The sequence below is a fragment of the Rhinopithecus bieti genome, unplaced genomic scaffold (assembly GCF_001698545.2).
Source record: "Rhinopithecus bieti isolate Rb0 unplaced genomic scaffold, ASM169854v2 scaffold_17882, whole genome shotgun sequence".
Taxonomy (NCBI): domain Eukaryota; kingdom Metazoa; phylum Chordata; class Mammalia; order Primates; family Cercopithecidae; genus Rhinopithecus; species Rhinopithecus bieti.
The window spans coordinates 996873-1018636 of NW_016809462.1; the positions used below are offsets into that span (position 1 = coordinate 996873).

The 21764-nt window shown below is 45.4% G+C and overlaps 1 protein-coding gene across 6 annotated transcripts in view; it reads right to left on the bottom strand.

The window, feature by feature from the left end:
• PDZD2 (PDZ domain containing 2) overlaps positions 1 to 21764 on the bottom strand; it is a 498374-nt gene that overhangs the window by 75148 nt on the left and 401462 nt on the right. The window lies entirely within an intron of this gene.

The following is a 21764-nucleotide window of genomic DNA, read 5'->3' on the forward strand; positions in this document are numbered from 1 at the left end:
ACCGCCCAGCATGGAACCAGGGCCCCCAGTCCTCCCCAGCACGCGTCTCACCGCCCAGCATGGAACCAGGGCCCCCAGTCCTCCCCAGCACGCGTCTCACCGCCCAGCATGGAACCAGGGCCCCCAGTCCTCCCCAGCACGCGTCTCACCGCCCAGCATGGAGCCAGGGCCCCCAGGGCCACTCTGTCTTCCATCCTACAGCTGAGGACACTTGTTGGTCAGTTACCCAGGTGGTCTCCCAGTGGTCAACTACAAAGCTACAATGCGAGCCCAGGTCTCTTGACCCGTTGGCCAGTGCTTTTTCCAACAATGCAAGTTGCAACAAATATTAAACCAGAAATTCAAATCCAATTCTAAGGTTTCTAAAATACAGTAAAAATTTGATTTTGTGGCAGCTATACATCTTAGTCAACCAAATGTTCTGTGTGCTACGCTCCTGACTATTGATCGACGGCTCCTGGGATCAAGCCCAGTCCAGGCACCCTGGAGGCGTCAACATGAGGTCAGCCCACATGTCCGGAAGCTGTGTGACCCCAGGAGGTGATGCAGAAAGCCTGATCCCAAGGCTCACTGGGTCCTCCATCCTAGACAAACCAAACATGCTAAAAACAAAACCGAGCCTCTATTTACTGGAGAAGAAAATGAGACGCATGCACTTTGAGAGTATTTATAAAAAACTGGGGGGTAAATTTACATGTACAAGACCTTTGAGATACATCAAACAATAAACCTTCCCATTTGAAATTTTATTTTCCTTTGAGGTTCTAGAGGAAAAAAGTCTTACATTAAAATAGGTAATATTCTCACTAAGGAAGATATACATACTTAAAAAGGCATATGAGATATCAAGTAAAGAAAGGTTGATGAGGCTGGGCGTGGTGGCTCATGCCCAGAGGCAGAGGCAGGCAGATCACGAGGTCAGGAGATTGAGACCATCCTGGCTAATACAGCAAAACCCCGTCTCTACTAAAAATACAAAAAATTAGCTGGGCGTGGTGGTGGGTGCCTGTAGTCCCAGCTACTCGGGAGGCTGAGGCAGGAGAACTGACTGAACTCCTGAGGTGGAGGTTGCAGTAAGCCAAGATCCTGCCACTGCACTACAGCCTGGGTGACAGAGCGAGACTCCGTCTCTAAAGAAAAAAAAAAAAAAGGCCGGGCGCGGTGGCTCATGCCTGTAATCTCAGCACTTTGGGAGGCCCAGGCAGGCAGATCACGAGGTCAGGAGATCGAGACCATCCTGGCTAACACGGTGAAACCCTGTCTCTACTAAAAATACAAAAAATCAGCCGGGTGTGGTGGTGGTCACCTATAGTCCCAGCTACTCAGCAGGCTGAGGCAGGGGAATGGTGTGAACCCAGGAGGCGGAGCTTGCAGTGAGCCGACCTGGCACCACTGCACTCCAGCCTGGGCGACAGAGTGAGATTGCATCTCAAAAACAACAACAACAACAACAAAAGTTGATGATGAAGATTCCTGACTTCTCTTAAAGATGCCATTCAGCCTGACAGTTGTCTGGAGTTCATGACTACTAAGTTAAGCTCAGTTGGCAGGAACCTTCCTCCCAACTGGGGTTGGGAGAAATCAACCTGGTCCTACTTAAAAGTGCTTTTTGTATGTATTCAAAAGCTTCTTGATTTGCATTTTGTCTTACCAGTTATCAAAAGGTGATGTAATTATAGTGCCACTCCTCACCATCAAGTTAACAGGTAATGAAAATTATATATTGTATATTAAATTCAGTATATAGCTGGGTACAGTGGCAGGTGCCTATAGTCCCAGCTATTCAGGAGGCTGAGGCAGGAGGATCACTTGAGCCCAGGAGGTTAAGATCAGCAGCCTGGGCAACACAGCAAGGCCCTTCCTCTTAAAAAAAAATTCACCTGAGGTCAGGAGTTCAAGACCAGCCTAGCCAACATGGTGAAACCCTGTCTTTACTAAAAATACAAAAACTAGCCGGGCGTGGTAGCACACACCTGTAATCCCAGCTACTTGGGAGGCTGAGGCCAGAGAATCACTTGAACCTGGGAGGCGGAGGTTGCAGTGAGCCGAGATCACGCCACTGTACTCTATCCTAGGTGACAGAGCTAGACTCGGCCTCAAAAAAGAAAAAAAAAATTCAATATATAAAAAGGTATCAAGTAAGCAGTTAGAGTAATTCCACAGGTAATCTCTTTTAAGAAGTAATTGTTTATATACAAATTATGTATACAGTATGTGAAGTTTGGAAGATTCCCTCTTCCTTCTCAAGTTCAACTATCTTTCTGGGTTAGAAAGAGGAATAAAAAGGTCTGAGAATGAGGCAATGTAGGCAAAACTGAGAAAGGGGCATTGAGGAAACAAATTAATTCTGACATATAAAACAAAGGTAATACATTTGTTGCATTCATATGACCTTATCAGGACTGGCAGGTTTCCAGGTTTAAATTATGAAGAAAAAGCAGGAACAGAATCTTGAGGGTGATTTTAGAGATTCCCTGGAGGGATGTCTTTCCCAACCCCAAATCCTGACATCAATACATACACAGAGAAGAAAGAGCCATCTCTGAGACAGGCCTGAGTTCTGGGCCACATACAAATAGAAGAATCCAGAGAAAAGCCTTAGAGCCTCCCCTTTGCTTGACTTAAAAACTTTATGCAAGGAACCTGTCTCCAGGTTCTTTCCATAAGATCTCCAGACTGTGAACCACAATTACCAGAGAGTGAATTAAATTCCTGGTTCCAATCAGGCTCGATGGCTCACACCTGTAATCCCAGTACTTTGGGAAGTGGAGACGGGCGGATCACTTGAGATCAGGAGTTCAAGACCATCCTGGCCAACATGGTGAAATCCCATTTCTACTAAGGATACAAAAATTAGCTGTGCATGGTGGCACGTGCCTGTAATCCTAGCTACTCTGAAGGTTGAGGCATAAGAATCACTTGAGCCTGGGAGGCAGAGGTTCCAGTGAGCTGAGATTGCACCACTGCACTCCAACCTGGGTGACAGAGCGAGACTTTGTGTCCAAAAAAAAAAATTCCTGGTTCCTTCTGATAATACCACCTGACCCAGGCTATGGACCTTCAGAGAAAGGGATTCCCTGGCTTGCAAGACATTACCTCCTCTGGTGCCTACTAAATGGGTAGCTTATTGCACAGTGGCCAAGGCCCCAGACGTTGGAAAGTCTGTCTGAGATGCTCATGCCAAGCGAGGAAAACCATGCCAGCCTATTGTTTCTGGACTTAAGAAGTTTTCTCCATCTGTCTTCTCCTTTATTTTCCCAACACAGCCCCAGGTTTTCATAGGATCAGATACATTCTGGAGATGATACAAGCACTTATGAGCACCCGAGAAGGAAAGGAGCCTGCCTGAAAGGTTTCTCGTCATGACAGACAGATTCAGTTTCTATGATCTACAAAATGCCAGTAAGGTTTTTTATGCCAAAGAAATCCTGTGCTAAAGATGGTATATGTGCGCCAGATGTGGTGGTTCACACCTGTAATCCTAGCACTCTGGAAGGCCGAGGAGGGCAGATCTCTTGAGGCTAGGAGTTCAAGACCAGCCTGGTCAACATGGCGAAACCCCGTCTCTACTAAAATACAAAAATTAGCCAGATGTGGTGGTGAGCGCCTGTAGTCCAAGCTACTTGGGAGGCTGAGGAAGGAGAATTGCTTGAACTCAGGAGGCTGAGGTTGCAGTGGGCCGAGATCGCGCCACTGCATTCCAGCCTAGGCAAAAGAGCGAGACTCTGTCTCAAAAAAAAAAAAAAAAAAAAGGAGATGGTGTATGTGGCTACCTAACGCCTGTAGCTGGAACCAGTAAGAATGGACCTAGAGATATCTCAAAGAGTTGCCAGCAGAGACTGTTGAGCTCAAGGAAGGAGTGACATTTTATTTCAGAACACACTGAAAGGGTTAGCAGTGGGGAATGAATTTAAATGGAACTGTTTCCTCTTGTAACAAAAAACTGATTTTTCATTGAGTTTGTTGTGATATTAGATGACTTGTAACTCACTGAACAGGAAGTGGGTTGCTTAGACACATTCATTCCAGATTATGTCAGGAAGTAGTAATATAAAATGCAATTTTGATTACACTTTCGTGACTATTGTCTGAAAATGTCCACACTCTTAAGAGAGTCCCTTTTCTGTGTGTGGTTTTGTTCCCGATGCACAGAGCAAACTGTTCTGGAAATGATGTCATTTTAGTCGTTCTGAAATGAAATTTGCAAAATGTTCTCCTGGAAGGCCTTCAGTTCAGCGAATCAGTTGATAAAATCTATTATTCATGCGCAGTTTCTAATTCATGTGTTACAAAACAATGCCATTATTGCTTCTCGGCCTTTTGGCTAACATCAAGTGTAGTACAAAACAATCCCATTATATTAATGGAGTCTCATAGAATTTGCCAATTTCCACGGTAGAGCCTTCCTGTTTGCATCATTTTCCACACCTGTAACATACACAGCAGCGAGAAGAAGCATCTGATTTTGTAGAGAGGTGGTGGGACACAGTGGTTGAGAATCTGGCCAGCTACCTGGGCACAAATCCTGAGTATACCATTTTACTGCAATTTAGGCACATCAGTCAACCTCTTTGAGCATCAATGTCCTCATCTGAAAAATGGGCCTGCATTTGGGAATTAAATAACATAGGTTTCTGACTAAAGGTGGAAGATTCCTCCTGATTTCCTTTTGAGACCACACTAACATGACAGGGAAAATATTTTTTTACAAAAAGACAGACATAATTCACAAGGATAAAGAAAACAGAAGACAAAAGCAACAAATTCTGGAAACCAGCAAGCTGACGATGATGTGGCAATGGATCTGACTTGAGAAAGCTGAATCCTAAGTGTGGATTAGAGAAGGCTGAACATTCACACAGAGCGCTCCCCCAGAGCTCAGGAGGTGCCGAAAGAGGACCTCTGGAAGTGGGCATGAAGGCGGAAGCGGTAGCCCAAGAAACGACCGAGAGAGTGAAAGTGACTGACGTGGCCACTGATTTCCACAGGTCTGATTCCTCGGCAGATTCTCAGGGGCTGAGAATGGCCTAGGGAAACTTTGAGGTGCATCAGAATCAACAGGAAAGCTAACGAAGAACACAGAGACCAGGTTCATGGAAGGGGAACAGGGCCTGGGCCTCTGGAATTCACCACTGCCCTGGGCCAACGGAACCACCCTCCAGTGAAACTGGGCACACAACTAAGCTGCGACTTCCCAGTTCTTTCTGCTCTCCCCCACGTTTACTTCAGAAAGGAAGAAGGGAAGAAATGAAAGCTTCTCAGCTGCACCTGAATAGCCCACTAGCCAACAAATAAGGGAGACTGTCATGTTGCTCCCTATTCAGAGTATACATATTTTAACCAGTGATTTATGGAAACTTGTTCTGCTCAATGTATAAACTATAATAAGCACAGGAGGTGGATGCAGAGTATAATGCAATTTACATGTGCCATAGGCAGCAGCATGGATTGTGCCTGTAACATATTGATGATTGATATCCAAGGCAGTTTTTTCATTATGTGAAATAGGAACAATCTTATTTATGTTTAAAGGGTTAAAATTACCTTGCAGTTGTCTTATAGGGTTATCATGAGGATTCAAAAGGAATTCATTGTAGAGTACCTAATGTGTATCATAAGAATATAGGTAAGGTTTAGTTGAAATTAAAAAAATTGGCCGAGCGCGGTGGCTCAAGCCTGTAATCCCAGCACTTTGGGAGGCCGAGACGGGCGGATCACAAGGTCAGGAGATCGAGACCATCCTGGCTAATAACGGTGAAACCCCGTCTCTACTAAAGAATACAAAAAAAAACTAGCCGGGCGACGAGGCGGGCGCCTGTAGTCCCAGCTACTTGGGAGGCGGAGGCAGGAGAATGGCGTAAACCTGGGAGGCGGAGCTTGCAGTGAGCTGAGATCCAGCCACCGCACTCCAGCCTGGGCGACAGAGACAGAGCCAGACTCCGTCTCAAAAAAAAAAAAAAAAAAAAGGCCCAAGCTTTCTCCCCCCAGGTCTCAGGGTGCCTCCAGATTTGATGATTACATAGACTGTAGCTCTAGACTACAGACATATACATTTCAACTTCATACCCATGGAGAGGTGACAGATTTCATTAAAGAATAAAGAAAACCCAGTGGAAATCCAAAGACATGCCATCTTCTTTGGAGACGGGGGAAAAAAAGCCCTTTAATAAAATTACTGCAAAACTCACAGCTAAAAAGGCATCTTAAAGGCATGTGTCTGAAATGCTCAGTTTTTAGAAATCAGGTTTGCGCACAAGAGCAAGGAGGATCTGAAAACATGCTCTGGTCCTCTGATCAGAATAGGAGCAGTGGAAAATAGAAAATAAAGGAATACATGATGACTAACTAGAGAAAAAAGGGATACTTCCTTAAAAGAGATGATCTTAGACAACAGGTTCCACAGTCTGATGAGTAACCTGGGATTGTGAAGTCCCAGAGCACAGTGATGTATGGAAAAGACCCTTGATGGTTCCTATCTTAAAGAGGGTGTCATGGAAGTAGGGAGATGCTTTGTTATCCCTAAATTAGTGGGGGTGACTGGCACCTGAAGAAGTCTACCTAAGACAGTCAAAACCACAGGGAAGAGAGTAGAATCCCAGGCCCAGAAAACATGAGAGAAACGATTTTAAGACTGCAGAGGAAGAGCTTCAGAAGGATGACCTGGGACAGCTCTCCCAAGAGAGATCAGCATATGCGGACAGATTAAAAGGCAAAACCTCAAGGAAGACCGAGAAGAATGAAAAAAATCCTCAGTAAACTCTGAAGGAACACAGTTATCAGTCATTGCTCTGATGAAAGTGGGCTGAGAAATGCATGAAATGAAGCACTCTAAAGGGAGTAAATATGAGAAAAACCAAGGGGACGGGGCCTGGTGGGAGGAGAATAGGCCAGAACTTGATGCTGGTCTGATAGGAGAACATTTCCTAGGTGGAGTTCGCTAACGCAGAGCCAGTGGTGGTCAGCATGCATTTGAACAATGGATACTTCACTAAATAGAAGAGTCATCGATTGATTTCATCTCTTTCACAGTGACAGGCCCTGTATGTTATTATCTACATTAGTATGTTAGGAAAAAAAGGTCTGAGTCAGAATGCAAAGAGTAGAAATATTTTTTTAAAAAGCACCCAAATCTAGCAAACAAGCCTGTAAAGAAGAAATGGAACTAATTTAAGCAGCAGGTAAAAAGGAAACTCAAGTAAGTCTTCCCCAAAGGGGAAGGATATGAATCACTACAGACATATCCAATTACTGCCCCAAAATATGTAGGAGAAAGCAATGCCATGCGACCCATGGGGCACTCAAAACCTGAGAAAAAACTAATCTCAAGGAGCAGGCAGCAGAGGTATTAGTCCTTACTAGCTCATTAGGGGCACAAGCTCTAGAATCATCAACAGAAGGTCTGGATCATGAATCTGCAGAGGGTGTTTTTCCAGCTGAACAAATGTGGAAGGAGAGATGAAGCTTTCTTCAGTCTAAGCACTTCCATGCCAAGAGGCAGTGGAAATGGAAAATGTGGCTCAGGACTGACTGAACATTCCTGCTTTTAAGAAGGTAGAGCTCCATCAGGGGCACCATCCACACCCAATGTAGCATGCCACGAAGCCCTTTACTTTTATGTCAGAGTGAAAATGCAAACCAAGAAGCTATTGAATACACACAGAAAGCACTTGAAGTAGAACCGGGTTGATTTCCCTCCATCTCCAGTTGGGAGGAAGATTCCTGCCAATTGGGTTTAAGTTCACGGTCGTGAACTCCAGACAACTGTCAGACTGACTGGTATCTTTAAGAGAAGCCAAGAATCTTTTCCTCATCAACCTGCCTTTACTTGGTATTATTGAGTCTCACTGGTCTGCCCTATTGGGAGATAATCCCCCAGAGAAGGGACAGGTCCTTCCTCTGGTGCAAAGGTTGGTCAGGTCTGCTTCTAGCCCATCATAAAAGACTGAGGTTGCCTATGGTCAGGGATCCTCAGCTGTGATGCAAATCCACTGCATGTGCACACCCCTAAGCTTGTGTCACTGCCACAGGACTTGTGGGTAGAAGGGGCAATAATGTGAACATGGGCCGGGCGCGGTGGCTCAAGCCTGTAATCCCAGCACTTTGGGAGGCCGAGGCGGGCGGATCACGAGGTCAGGAGATCAAGACCATCCACATGGTGAAACCCCGTCTCTACTAAAAAAAATACAAAAAGCTAGCCGGGCGAGGTGGTGGGCGCCTGTAGTCCCAGCTACTCGGGAGGCTGAGGCAGGAGAATGGCGTAAACCCGGGAGGCGGAGCTTGCAGTGAGCTGAGATCCGGCCACTGCACTCCAGCCTGGGCAACAGAGCGAGACTCCGTCTCAAAAAAAAAAAAATGTGAACATGAAGCCCTCAACTGAGATTCAATCCTAAACTGGGATTAAAGAAGCCAAAATCTAGCTGCTGTGCCATGAGTAATAAAGTCGTTTGTCTCTGACTTGGAATCTCAAGTCTCCTGCCAGTATTCACGAAACTATTGTGGAAAAGCGCAGGTATTTTCTTTCTTTCTTTTACAGTTCTTGATACCAGCTTTGGCAAATTTAAACAAGGTCCCAAGAACAAAATCTTGCCTAGGACAACTGTCTAGGGACTGGGGTTTGGCTCAGTTTTCTAAATGTCAAGGGCGTGGGGACAATGTTTTGATACTATTGAGAGTCCACTTACTTTTATTTATTTGCATATCACTAAAAAGTAAAGCACATGAGAGACCTGCTGTTGAATGAATTCAGTTTTCTTGGAGCTGGAAAAAACTTTATTTGTCCCTGTGGAAAACAGCCCAGGCTGCAGATGCTGAAAAACATAATCTTTTTCCAGCATCAAGCACCAAGGATCTCCTTAACTAAGAACGAGCAAAATAATGGCTGGGCGTGGTGGCTCATGCCTGTAATCCCAGCACTTTGGGAGGCCAAGGCCGGCGGATCACTTGAGGTCAGGAGTTCCAGATCAGCCTGGCCAACCTGGTGAAACCCCATCTCTACTAAAAATACAAAAAATCAGCTGGGTGTGGTGGTACATGTCTATAATCCCAGCTACCCTGGAGGCTGAGGCAGTAGAATTCCTTGAATCCAGGAGGCAAAGAGGTTGCAGTGAGCCAAGGTTGTGCACTGCACTCCAGTCTGGGCGACAAGAACGAGACTCTGTCTCAAAAAAAAAAAAAAAAAAAAAAAAAAAAGAGCAAAATAAGAAATAGGAGAGATCAAAGGAGGCCATTAAGGGCTTTGGTTTTTTTAAAACACAAAAGTCAAGGAAATGTAAGTCAAGATGTTAATTACTTTAGATTTTAACATCTTTGGATTATGACTTACAAGGGCATTTAATTTATTTGAACATTATTATGATGCTGACATTTTATATCATTGCAGAACCTCTGAAAAGTTGCACTAGACGATGTGGCTGGAAATAATTTTGGATGAAAAATACCACGGGGACTGAGTTTTAGTTTCTGGCAAATTTCGCCTTCTAGGGGTGGGGGGCAAACCATCATTGCCCATGAGACAGGCCTCTTGGGTCCAAGCTAAAAGTCTAGTCCTTAGAAATGTCCTATAACTGTTTCAAAGCATTTGTGAGCTCTCCTGGAACACGCCGTGACTAATATCATGTCGCAATCCTGAGTGTCCTCTGTCTTTCTCAGCTAGCTCTTGCAGCCTTACAAACCAACCATGCAAAGCATGACTTTTATCTCCAGCCGTTTCCTTTGTGCAAGCATGCCTAGTCCCAAAGAAAACTTCAGGACTGGTTGCACCCAGTTCTCACCATGTTTTTATGGTTCCCAAGACTTGAAAAACAAGAAAAAATCTGCAGATGTGACAGAAGACATCTAAGCTCCAACTCCCCAGGAAGCTCTGTTGGCTCATCCCCCTGATCAGTATCCACAGGACAGTGGAACGCGGTGATTTCCCTTTCAGGCTTCAGTCACACTAAGATTATTTTTAGGTTGCCAAAGGAAGCTCATTTTCCAAGTCTCTGGGGCAGATGTTTGAGTGACCGAAGGAGAACCAGATGGTCATCAGAGAGGCCTGGGATGGGAATGAATAACCATTCAGAAAATGGGAATCAGGACAATAATAAATCAGCACAAAGTAGCAAGAAGCCTGCAAGTTACGTGTAGAAATTAAAACAGGAATCTACTGCTACACTCAACCCACTGCTTTCCAACCAAGAGAGTAATTCAGAACTAAAGAGGAAAAACAGTAACACCAAAAAGTCAAACTCGTCAACCCTGGGCGTGCTCTGGTACACGCAGGGCATGTGTGCATAGATCAGAGGTTGTCAGATGCAGCTGGGAGTGGGGGGAGCTGCAGCTGATGTCCACTGTGACGCTCAGGCTGTGGCTCTGCAAATGAATTAATACTGCCCTTGTTCTAGCTAAGCCCATTTCCAGTTTCCTCCCATTCATCATCCCCAAACAATTTGAATGGGCTTAACACACATTGAGAGTGATTATTTTTATGCGTTCAAATTTAAAGAGATCTCTTGATTCCTTAGAAAGTTGAGGCAATACCTTTAAGGGCACAGGAATGTAATCAGTCATTAGCTCACAACTGACCCTCTTGCAGTGGGTTTGTACGTGTCACGTTCCCAAGAGAGGATAGTGTCCTACAGTAACTCTCAGCTCTTTGAAAGTAACAGGGGGGCCAGGCATGGTGGCTCACACCTATAATCCCAGCACTTTGGGAGGCCAAGGTGGGTGGAGCACCTGAGGTCAGGAGTTCAAGACCAGCCTGGCCAACATGGTGAAATCCCATTTCTACTAAAAATACAAAAAATCAGCTGGGCATGGTGGCACACACCTGTAATCCCAGCTACTCGGGAGGCTGAGGCAGGAGAACTGCTTGAGCCCGGGAGGCAGAGATTGCAGTGAGCAGAGATCTTGCCACTGTACTCTAGTCTGGCCGACAGAGCGAGACTCTGTCTCAAAAAAAAAAACAGGGGATGTGGATGTCAAGGAAGAGAATGCATGTGTTCATCCTTAGTACAGATTTCAAATTGAGGTAAGGTAGTAACAGGCATTCTCTGGGAAGCAGAACTCTCTCACTCTTGCCGCGGTCCCATGACCTAGTGGGTGAGAAAACTATGGGGTCTGCAGCTATTCTTTGGATTTGGGGGCTGGCTACTCAAGGTAGACCCTTGGGTCATTTCTTAGCAGGGTTGGCTACCAGGTTCATTGCATTGGACGTGTTTCTGGAAGTGGGACTATGATATGCTTTACCTTGAACACCAGAATGACAAAATCAGGGGTGGGTGTGTGCGTGCACGCATACACATGCATACAGGAAAACCACAAGACATGTAAAAAGTAGAGGTGGGAAGGCTTTTAAAAAAGAAAGGCATATAAAAGAGCCCTAAGAAGTAAACAGGGCTGGGCACAGTTGCTCACACCTGTCATCTCCGCACTTTGGAAGGCTGAGGCGGGCGGATTGCTTTGAGCCCAGGAGTTCAAGACCAGCCTGGGCAACACGACAAGACCTTGTCTCTACAAAAAATACAAAATCTAGCTGGGTGTGGTGGCATATGCCTGCAGTCTCAGCTACTCAGGAGGCTGAGGCGGGAGAATAGCTTGAGCCTGGAAGATGGAGGTTGTAGTGAGCCGAGATCGTCCCACTGCGCTCCAGGCTGGGTGACAGAGCCAGACACTGTCGCCAAAAAAAAAAAAAAGAAGAAAAAAAAAAGTAGTAAACAGGACAATTGGCAGGAAAGAAAGCAAGGGGTGAACTGTCAGAGGGGGCCCTGATACAGCAGTGGAGTCAAATCCAATTCAGCAGCAACAGTAAACACGCCAGGCTCTTTTCTAGATAAACCTTTTAGAAAATGTGTCGTACTCTTACATGGATTATTGTAACAGAAAAAGATTGTTTTAACTGGGCATGCCATTTAGGCAGGTTTTAGATGAAGAGTAAGACATCAGGGGCTGGGCATGGTTGCTTGCATCTGTAATCCCAGCACTCTAGGAGACTGAGGTGAGTGGATCACTTGAGGTCAGGGGTTCAACACCAGCCTGGGCAACACAGTGAAATCTTGTGTCTACTAAAAACACAAAAATTAGCCGGGCATTGTGGAGGACACCTGTAATCCTAGCTACTAGGGAGGCTGAGGCAAGAGAATCACTTGAAATGGGAGGTGGAGGTTGCAGTGAGCTGTGATCACGCCACTGCACTCCAGCCCGGGTGACAGAGTGAGACCCTGTTTCCAAAAAAAAAAAAAAAAAAAGCATCGTGGTTTACATTTGGGGCTCACTAGTTGTTGTTGTTATTGTTGTCTGAGACGGAGTTTCACTCTTGTTGCCCAGGTTGGAGTGCAACGGTATGGTCTTGGCTCACCACAACCCCCACCTCCCGGGTTCAAGCGATTCTCCTGCCTCAGCCTCCTGAGTAGCTGGGATTACAAGCATGCACCAGCACACCCAGCTAATTTTGTATTTTTAGTAGAGACAGGGTTTCTCCATGTTGGTCAGGCTGGTCTTGAACTCCTGACCTCAGGTGATCCGCTTTCAGCCTCCCAAAGGGCTGGGATTACAGGTGTGAGCCACTGCACCCGTCCAGGGCTCACTGTTAAGTTCCAGGCAGCACTCTCTGGCCTGCTGCTGCCTTCCCCAGATCGACATGAGCTCCTTGCTGCTTCCTTCCTTCCTTCCTTTCTTTATAGGAATAGTGTTGAGTTCATGGGCTTTGCTGACATGTATTTCTAAGGGCAGGTGCTTCTTGAAGATAATCTGTTGGGAAAGCTGAGACGCTGGTGAGCCCACAGGAAGGAGTAAAAAGGCTGTTCCAGGCTCACAAATGATCACCCGCAGCAGGCTCAGCAAACTCATGCCTGGGGGCCAAATCGGGCCCAGCACTTGTTTTGTCAGGTTTTACTGGAACACAGTCATGCCTATTTATTTACTTAGTGTTTATGGCTGCTTTCAAAGCACAAAGGCAGAGGTGAGCAGTTGCAACAAAGACTGTTTGGCTAGCAAAGCCTGAAATACTTATTATCTGGCCCTTCAGTTGTAACTCCTCATCTACAACAGTGCCCCCATCCATGGGGGGTATGTACCAAACCCCACGTTTCTTTCTTTTCTTTTTTGAGATGAGGTCTCACTCTGTCACCCAGGCTGGAGTTCAATAACGCAATCTTAGCTCACTGCAACCTCCACCTCCTGGGTTCAAGCGATTCTCCTGCCTCAGCCTCCTGAGTAGCTGGGATAACAGGAGTGCACCACCACGCCCGGCTAATTTTTGTATTTTTAGTAGAGGCGAGGTTTTGCCATGTTGGCCATATTGGTCTCAAACTCCTGACCTCAAGTAATCTGCCCGTCTTGGCCTCCCAAAGTACTGGGCTTACAGGGATGAGCCACCGCACCTGGCCCCATTAATCGGAACATGTTTCTGTTCTCGTCTTACACCCACAAATCTAATGCCTTTTCCATCTTAGCTAAGCACTTATGCACTGTGGCTGTAACTTTTGCGGCTTGAGGGGTGATGACAAAATTAGCATGAATTTCTTCTTCCTCCTTCACAGTTTCAAGGATAGAAGATTTGTTCTTACCACAGATCTTGCAACCTCAGCATATGACTTTTCCTTCCTTCCTCAAGAACCTTTCCACCGAAAGGAAGCCCTGTATGGCTTCTCTTTGGCGTATCTGCATTGCCAGCATCACCGCTTGCACTATGGGGCAATCATGAAGTAGAATACAATTGCTTGATCACAAGAACCGTGATACCCCAACAGTTGATCTGATCATGGAGCTGGCTACGTAGTGACTAACGGGCAGGGAGTGTAGACGGCGTGGATAAACTGAATGAAGGGGTGATTCATGTCCCAGGCGGGACAGAGCAGGACAGCGTGAGATTTCACCACTCTCGTCAGAATGGCACACAATTTAAAACTTACGAATTGTTCGTTTCTGGAGTTATATTTTCTGATAGAGGTTTACTGTGGATAAATGAAATTGCAAGAAGCAAAACTCTGGAGAAGGGGGGCTACTGTCTAGGAATAGTTCATACTCTAGCCCTACCCATCTCCCCACTGCCATCTGTACCCAGAATCATTATGAAGACTTGAGAATTTTCAGAAATATGACTTAGTAAGTGGAAGGGAAGGAAGTGACAGGGAGAGACATCTTAGGGAAGGAGCTAGCACGGTATTTCCTCTAAAAGCAACCTTGTCATCCAGGGTTCTGTGTAATTTTATCTTTAAATTTCATTTTTAAATGATACAGATAAACTCTTTAAAGTAATAAGGATTCTTTTAAAAATGTACATACTTTGCTAAGTGTCCCAGGATCATCTGCCACTGTTTAAATAGGTTTTAGGTCAGATTGCTTTCCTAACAAATACACTGCTTAGAAAAATGGAAGAGGTTGGTTTGTTTTTTGGTCTTTTGGGTTGTTGTTGGTGGTGAAATGAGAGAATGTGGCTTGGAGAAGGAGGAAGGAGAGGCTGTCTGGGAGGGGAGACAGTGGCGACCTCAGTGGAGAGTTCAGACCAGGATGAGGGCTCTGGGCTCCAGGGGGCCTGTAAAGACAGCCAGCATCCAGTGAGCAGGAGGGGATGACACAAGGGTTCAAAGGCAAATAGAACCCCATTGAAAATATTGCATAGGGCCAGCCCGGCCTTCAGGAAAAAAGGGAAGGAAACTCTTTTCATCCTCTCCCTCCACGCCAAGAGGCCCTTGCTTCCAGAAGTCAGCACCCCGACTGGCAGGTGACTTCCCACTGCCTGTCACTCACATAGCTTCCCACCTCTCCATCCTCATGACCATCACGCCTGCAGCACAGGCTCTGGTTACCTCGCAGTGGGGTTAGGTAGAGCAAAGGCCTCCAAATCCATCTCTCCACCTCCATCCTGCCTTTCTTCAATCCCACTCCTCCTCTGCCCCGTGGCTTGAGTCATCTCAAAAACTCTGACCCTGTCACTCAACTGAAAAGCCATCTGTGAGTCACTTTCCTTGTAAAAGAAGTCAAAATTCCACAGTCTGAAACTAGAAGCATGGGCTTAATAGACTTTGTGCCTCTCTGGATGGACTTTGAAATTTCCTATTTGAGGAAATATTTTTTCTGTACATTATTTTTCTGTTCCAGAATGTCATCAGTTTCTGCAGGTGTTCCTGTGGAAGTCCTATGGAATAGTCAAATGCCACCCATCCATTGACCCGCTGCTGATCCCCAGAAGGAATCAGATCTCTTCTCAAGGTCAGTACTGCACATGACTCCTTGAGGATTCATTATGCTGAAAAGGGGAATATGAAAAGTACAGAAATGGCCAGGTGTGGGGGCTCATGCCTATAATCCCAGCACTTTGGGAGGCCGAGGCAGGAGGATTGCCTGAGCTCAGGAGTTCGAGATCAGGCTGGGCAACACGGTGAAACCCCGTCTCTACTAAAATACAAACAACAAAAAAAATTAGCTGGACGTGGTGGCGTGTGCCTGTAGTCCCACCTACTCGGGAGACTGAGGCAGGAGAATTGCTTGCACCTGGGAGGTGGAGGTTGCAGTGAGCCCAGATCGCACCACTGCACTCCAGGCTGCTCAGGAGTGAGACTCCGTCCTCCCCCCTCAAAAAAAAGAGAAGAAAAAAGAAAAAAGTACAGAAATAATCATAATTCATTATGGAATATAAAAAATGGCACGAGAGAAGAAACAAAACTGGGCCTGCCATCTCTGTATCCCCAAAGCATCCAGCACAGTGCTCGGAGTGTGGACGGAGATGTCAGGCTGGCCGTCATCCAGCATTGATTCGTACAATGGCTTGGTTGTGGACACCTGCAGGGTCATGTTATGAACTACTGCGGTTGTATCTGGTATCAGCAGGAACAGTGCTAGGAAGAATTCCAGATGTCTGCCCCGAGAGCTAAAGAGGAGGGGTAGGTGGGTGACACGAAGGCCACCTTTTTGCTACTCATAGCTTAAAAGATAATTCCACAGATATTTACTAAGTAGATATATTTGTTTCAAGGGGAAATAAATTTGAATATCCAAACAAAAGCTTTACCAACAAATTTTGGAAAACACCTGCCCATTTACAAACCAGGAGCTGGCTTTCTAAGTGCTAAAATGTGAGAAACAGGTAAAACTGGCAATCAGAGAAAGGGGAGATGACTGAAGGCTTGGAGGAGTTAGAAAGTCTGTGAGGAGACCAGATGCGGTGCCTCATGCCTATAATCCCAGCACTTTGGGAGGTCGAGGCAGGTGGATCACTTGAGGTCAGGAGTTCAAGACCAGCCTGGCCAACATGGTGAAAGCCCATCTCTACCAAAAAATATAAAAATTACCCAGGCATGGTGGCAGGCGCCTGTAATCCCAGCTACTCGGGAGGCTGAGGCACGAGAATTGCTTGAACTCAGGAGGCTGAGACATGAGAATCGCTTGAACCCAGGAGGCAGAGGTTGCAGTGAGCCGAGATCATGCCACAGCACTCCAACCTGGGTGACAGAGTGAGACTCTGTCTCAACAACAACAACAACAACAACAAACAAACAAAAAACAAAAAACATCGAGGCAAGCAAACAGTAACAGTAGGGGGTGGGGTGAGGAGTTTGTCCTAAATCGCTCCATCTCTTTGTGAAATTTCTGCCCTGGATTCCACAGGGGAGCTTCTGACCTCTTCTATTTTGCTTTGTTTTTATTTCTCAGGCTTTGTGCTACCATGTTGCACAAGATGTGGCTAAAAAGAGGAAAATGTAATAATAATAATAATTCCAAATCTTCCAATGCACATGAAGTCTTTAAGTAAGGTGGGTCCCCCCCGCTACCCCATCAAAGATCATTTTGTTGGCCAGGTGCAGTGGCTCACTCCTGTAATCCCAGTACTTTGGGAGGCCGAGGTGGGCAGATCACTTGAGGTTAGGAGTTCGAGACCAGCCTGGCCAACATGGTGAAACACTGTTTCTACTAAAAATACAAAAAACTAGCCAGGCGTGCTGGCGTGCACCTATAGTTCTAGTTACTTGGGAGGCTGAGGCAAGAGAATCACTTGAACCTGGGAGGCAGAGGTTGTAGTGAGCCAAGATCATGCCACCGTCACCGTACTCCATCCAGCCTGGATGACAGTGAAGACTCTTTCTCCAAAAAAAAAAAAAAAAAAAGATCATTTTGTCATTTGCCTATAATCCAGCACAATAACTGAAATTGAAACTAAGAGAGGATCTCCTTTTCCTCTTAAGAGCAAGATTCTGACAATGCAGCAACATTATCTACATTACAGTCTCAGAAGATACATCTCAAGGATTTTTGTTACCTTAAAGGCTCAGCGAAGCTCATAAACAGAGTTATCCTGAGATATATGGTGCAAAAATGAGCCACATTACCCTGTTCTCACCTCCTGTAGTTATTGCCATCGTTTTGTCTATGGCAGAAGAAATGTTTATTTCAGTTTCATTTCTGAACAGCCATCTTCCTTTGAGTCTTAATATATTATATTTTGGCTGGGCATGGTGACTCACGCCTGTAATCCCAGCACTTTGGGAGGCCGACGCAGGCGGAGCATGAGGTCAGGAGTTTGAGACCAGCTTGGCCAACATGGTGAAACCTCGTCTCCACTAAAAATACAAAAATTAGCCAGGCATGGAGGCAGAGGTTGCAGTGAGCTGACATTGTGCCACTGTACTCCAGCCTGGATGACAGACAATGACTCTGTCTCAAAAAAAAAAAAAAAAAAAAAAAAATATATATATAATAAGTATATCTAGAAATGTTGTATAGTTAACTTTACATTTCAATGTTGGACACAGAATAAGCCCCTTAAAGATATATAGAACCAAATTGAACTAAATAGCAGTGTTACAAATAAGAGGAAAATTTGGAACGGGGGTGAGAAGGCATCTTGGAACACTGTAATGAAATGCGCAAAGACAGGAAGCAACTTACCTCCCGTTAGAAAGTCATTACATGACTTCTACCTATTATGTTCATGAAAATTAACTTGAGGGCAAAGAAACTTTATTATATGCTCCAATGATTCATATTTTATTTTCATTGAAATCTGAAAGAATTTTTCAAATTCAAAGAACGATAATAAAATTGACTGCATACTAAGTACATTTTTTTAACTGTATTTCCTAATGCTCTGTGCTATGATGTCACTCTTTCTAAGCTGGGAAGCCATCAAGCACTCCTAACATAGATTCATAAATTCTAAACCTATACTACTATACTAATGTCTGCATGTACCATAAAACAAAACAATCTAAAACATGATAAGACCTACATATGTTCTAATATTTTCCTCCCACACCCCGAGAAATCATCTGGTTTCTCCTCTGGGTGTGCCTATTCTATTATGGAGACCACTGCTCTTTGAGGATCCATGTGAAATACAATATTTGCTTTCCTGGCTGGGCAACGTGACTCACGCCTGTAATCCCAGTACTTTAGGAGGCCGAAACGGGAGGATTGCTTGAGCCCAGGAGGTTGAGACCAACCTAGAAAACACAGGGAGACCCAGTCTCTACAAAATATACAAAGACGAAATTAGCCAGGCATGGTGGCATGCAACTATAATCCTAGCTACTCAGGAGGCTGAGGTGGGAGGATCTCTTGAGCCCAGGAGGTCAAGGCTGCAGTGAGCCATAATTGTGCCACTGCACTCCAGCCTGGGCAACAGAGTGAGACCCTGTTGCCAAAAAAAAAAAAAAAAAGACTTTTCTATGCAAATGACATGAGCTGTTTACCTCCTTGAGAACTGCAAACTGCTTAGATAAAAATGCAGCAAGGCCAGGTAGCCAGTTGGAACAGGGCCCTGAAAGTTTGCCACGGGAGTAAGCCTAATTCAAACGTCAGCAGTTTTCCAGGCAATTCATCTTGGCCAAATAATTACTCTTATCTCCTTTCTTCCTCCACCCACTTAAATAATCACTTCATCTTCTTAAATATAAAACCAAACCAAACAAAACCACCCCCAAATGTAAATCTTATTTTCTTAGACCAGCAATCATTGCCGTCTTGTCTTTCCTATCTTGCTCTGGCAATCCGACATAAGGCATTGAGTTTCAAGCAACCTTTTCTATGTCCTGTGCCAGCTGAAGTGTTGCTTAAAGAACATCTAAGTGAACTGAGACCTACTTGGGGAAGTCCTGGGCTAAGGCGCGGGGAGAGAGAGAAGTTCATAGTTTGGAGCAGTGGGGAGAAAATGCACAACTCGGGGAGCTGTGGATCGCCATGTGTGGCTGCCTGCTGCGGGTGCCGAGAATGAGGCAGTTTCTGCATCAGCAGCTCCGGTCTATATAATAGGAACCGGTGTCTGGGAAGGCAACGAGAACAATGATGTGCAAGCCAGTCTGTGCTCATGAGGATCCGGAGCAGGCTGGGGGATCTGTGCTGCTAAGTTTCCCACGAGCACCACAAACACCTTGGCCTCACTCCCTCTGTCCCTGAACTGTGGAAAATAGGGAGACAGTTGGGGGCCTAAAACCTCCCCTTGTCTCAACGCCATGCACACAGAGGTCCCTGGGCATCGCCCAGCTCCTAGCCAGGAGACTCTTAGAAGCCTTGCCACTTTCACTTTTTATAATCTCGCTGAGCATCAGAATCACCAGAAACACAGGCTCCTGGGCCCTACTCCACTCAGATGTGCCAAGGAGGCCTCTCCAGGGCCCACCAGCCGGATGCAAGAGTGTGGAAGCTCCCTGCGCCATTCATGCTTTTGCATAAACAGTGATCCTTCTGCGTTTCAGTGATGTCTGTGAACTCTTTGCACTGCATTCATCTCTTTTTCCTGGTTCTTTTTTTTCCCCTCACAGCTGCCTTGAGCTATAATGTGACTTTTCCAGGGGAACAAGTTTGCTATCAGTGGAGCCCTGCGGTCTTCCTTCTCATTGTAGATCTCCAGCTTGTAAAATGCGAGGTTGGGACCAGTTACTCCCCAAGGTTCCCTGCAGTTCTGACACTTTATGGTTGTTTACCACAACCCACATCTCTGACACTCACAGTTCTGGGCTCTTTGCCCTGGTGCCTTTTTGGTCTTTTCATTTATATCCCACTTACTTCTTCACCAACTCCCCTGGGATGTTTAATCCTTTGTTTTGCTGCTGATTCATTAAAACCAAGTCCTAAATTCCCTCTAGCTGCTTGCAAGTTTCTAACCTTAACCAAACAAAAAGGAAGAAATCTACTTATCTGTTAATGAGATGCTACTACAAATATCCTATTTTAAGGGAGGCGACACTGTGTTCTCCCAATGTTACACTTCAAAAAATGATGTCTAAATCACTGATATTCTTATCCCAGACAGAAATTCCCAGAAGGGAGGAGCAGAGAGACTTTCTCTCACCTGGGGACAGAAACAAATGTCTACTATGTGCCAAGGCCATTTAAAACTATTTATTTATTTATTTATTTATTTTGAGACAGAGTCTAGCTGACTGCCAACTCCGCCTCTGGGGTTCAAGCGATTATTGTGCCTCAGTCTCCCTAGCAGATGGGATTACAGGTGTGAGCCACCACATCACGCTATTTTTTTTTTTTTTTTTTTTTTTTTTTTTGTATTTTTAGTAGAGATGGGGTTTTGGCTATATTGGCCAGGCTGGTCTCAAACTTCTGACCTCAAGTGATCCATCTGCCTAGGCCTCCCAAAGTGCTGGGGTTACAGGTATGAGCCACTGTGCCCAGCCCAGGCCATTTTAAATTCATGGTATGCTGGGGAAGACAGTGGAAGGCGACCAAACCTTACGATGAGAGGTATGCAGGGGGCATTAAGGGATGGTGAGAGGGCACACAACCATCTGCCCATCTGCACATCTGTCCATCCATCTATCTCATACACACACAGTGACAGTGAGGACCTGGGAGACGCAAGTGAGCAAACCTGACAGGGACCCTGCCCCCACGGAGCCTCCACTCATGGAGGATGACATTAACAGGCTCAGAGAGACTGTTAGGCTCAGCCCACACTGCCCACAGAAGCAGCCTAAGTGGTGACCCTCTAACCTTAAGGCCTCAGGGGAAGAACATGCGCTCCCTTCGGACGCAGAGAGCTCCGTGCTTGTGTCGCTCAGCACGAACAGTTCGAGTCTGAAGATCTGCCTTGCGGTCAGACTCTCTGTCTTTCTGTTTTAATGCTAATCACAGGTTTACATCCTTGGTGTTCGTTGTTCTTTGTACTAGACTCTAAGTTCAATTTGCCAGAAAAAACCAGGTCAACCCCGAAACAAGAGAGAGTTTCCCATCTAGGACACCATGAATCAACCAAAAATGCTACATTCAGATGCTGTAACAGAAGTCCTTACTGCCTGGACACATTTGGAAACATTTAGAGCAGACATTTGATCAATTATTCAGTCCAAATAAAACACAAGAGGTCCTCTCCTTTCTTTCCACAGGCCTCATATCTACACTCGAGGGCACTGGCTTTCAGGTTCCCATACCCCTGGCAGTTCCACCAACAAAGAAGCAAACACCCCTATCAGACTCACAGAATCGGAAGGTCCTGCTTTGTTTGCTCTTCTTTCCTTGTAAGAAACAGGTCCTTTATTCCTTCTAAAACCTGAATCACCCAAAAGTTCTCCCAAGATTTTCCAAACTTGTGATTCCAAAATGTTAGAACTGATTCGCTTGATGGAAAAGGAAGCCGGATACGGGTCTCCTGATTGATGTGCTAAACAATGAGCTGAGCTTTACAGTTGCAGATTTGGCAAAGACAACCATTACTTCCATTTTTTTTCTTTGTTAAAATATAAAAGGGAGACAGGCTCCAATCACTTAATAAGTATCACCCATTTCACATCCTGTTATACTGAAACTCGTCCTCTTCTTTTCATTAAAGAGAACTTAAA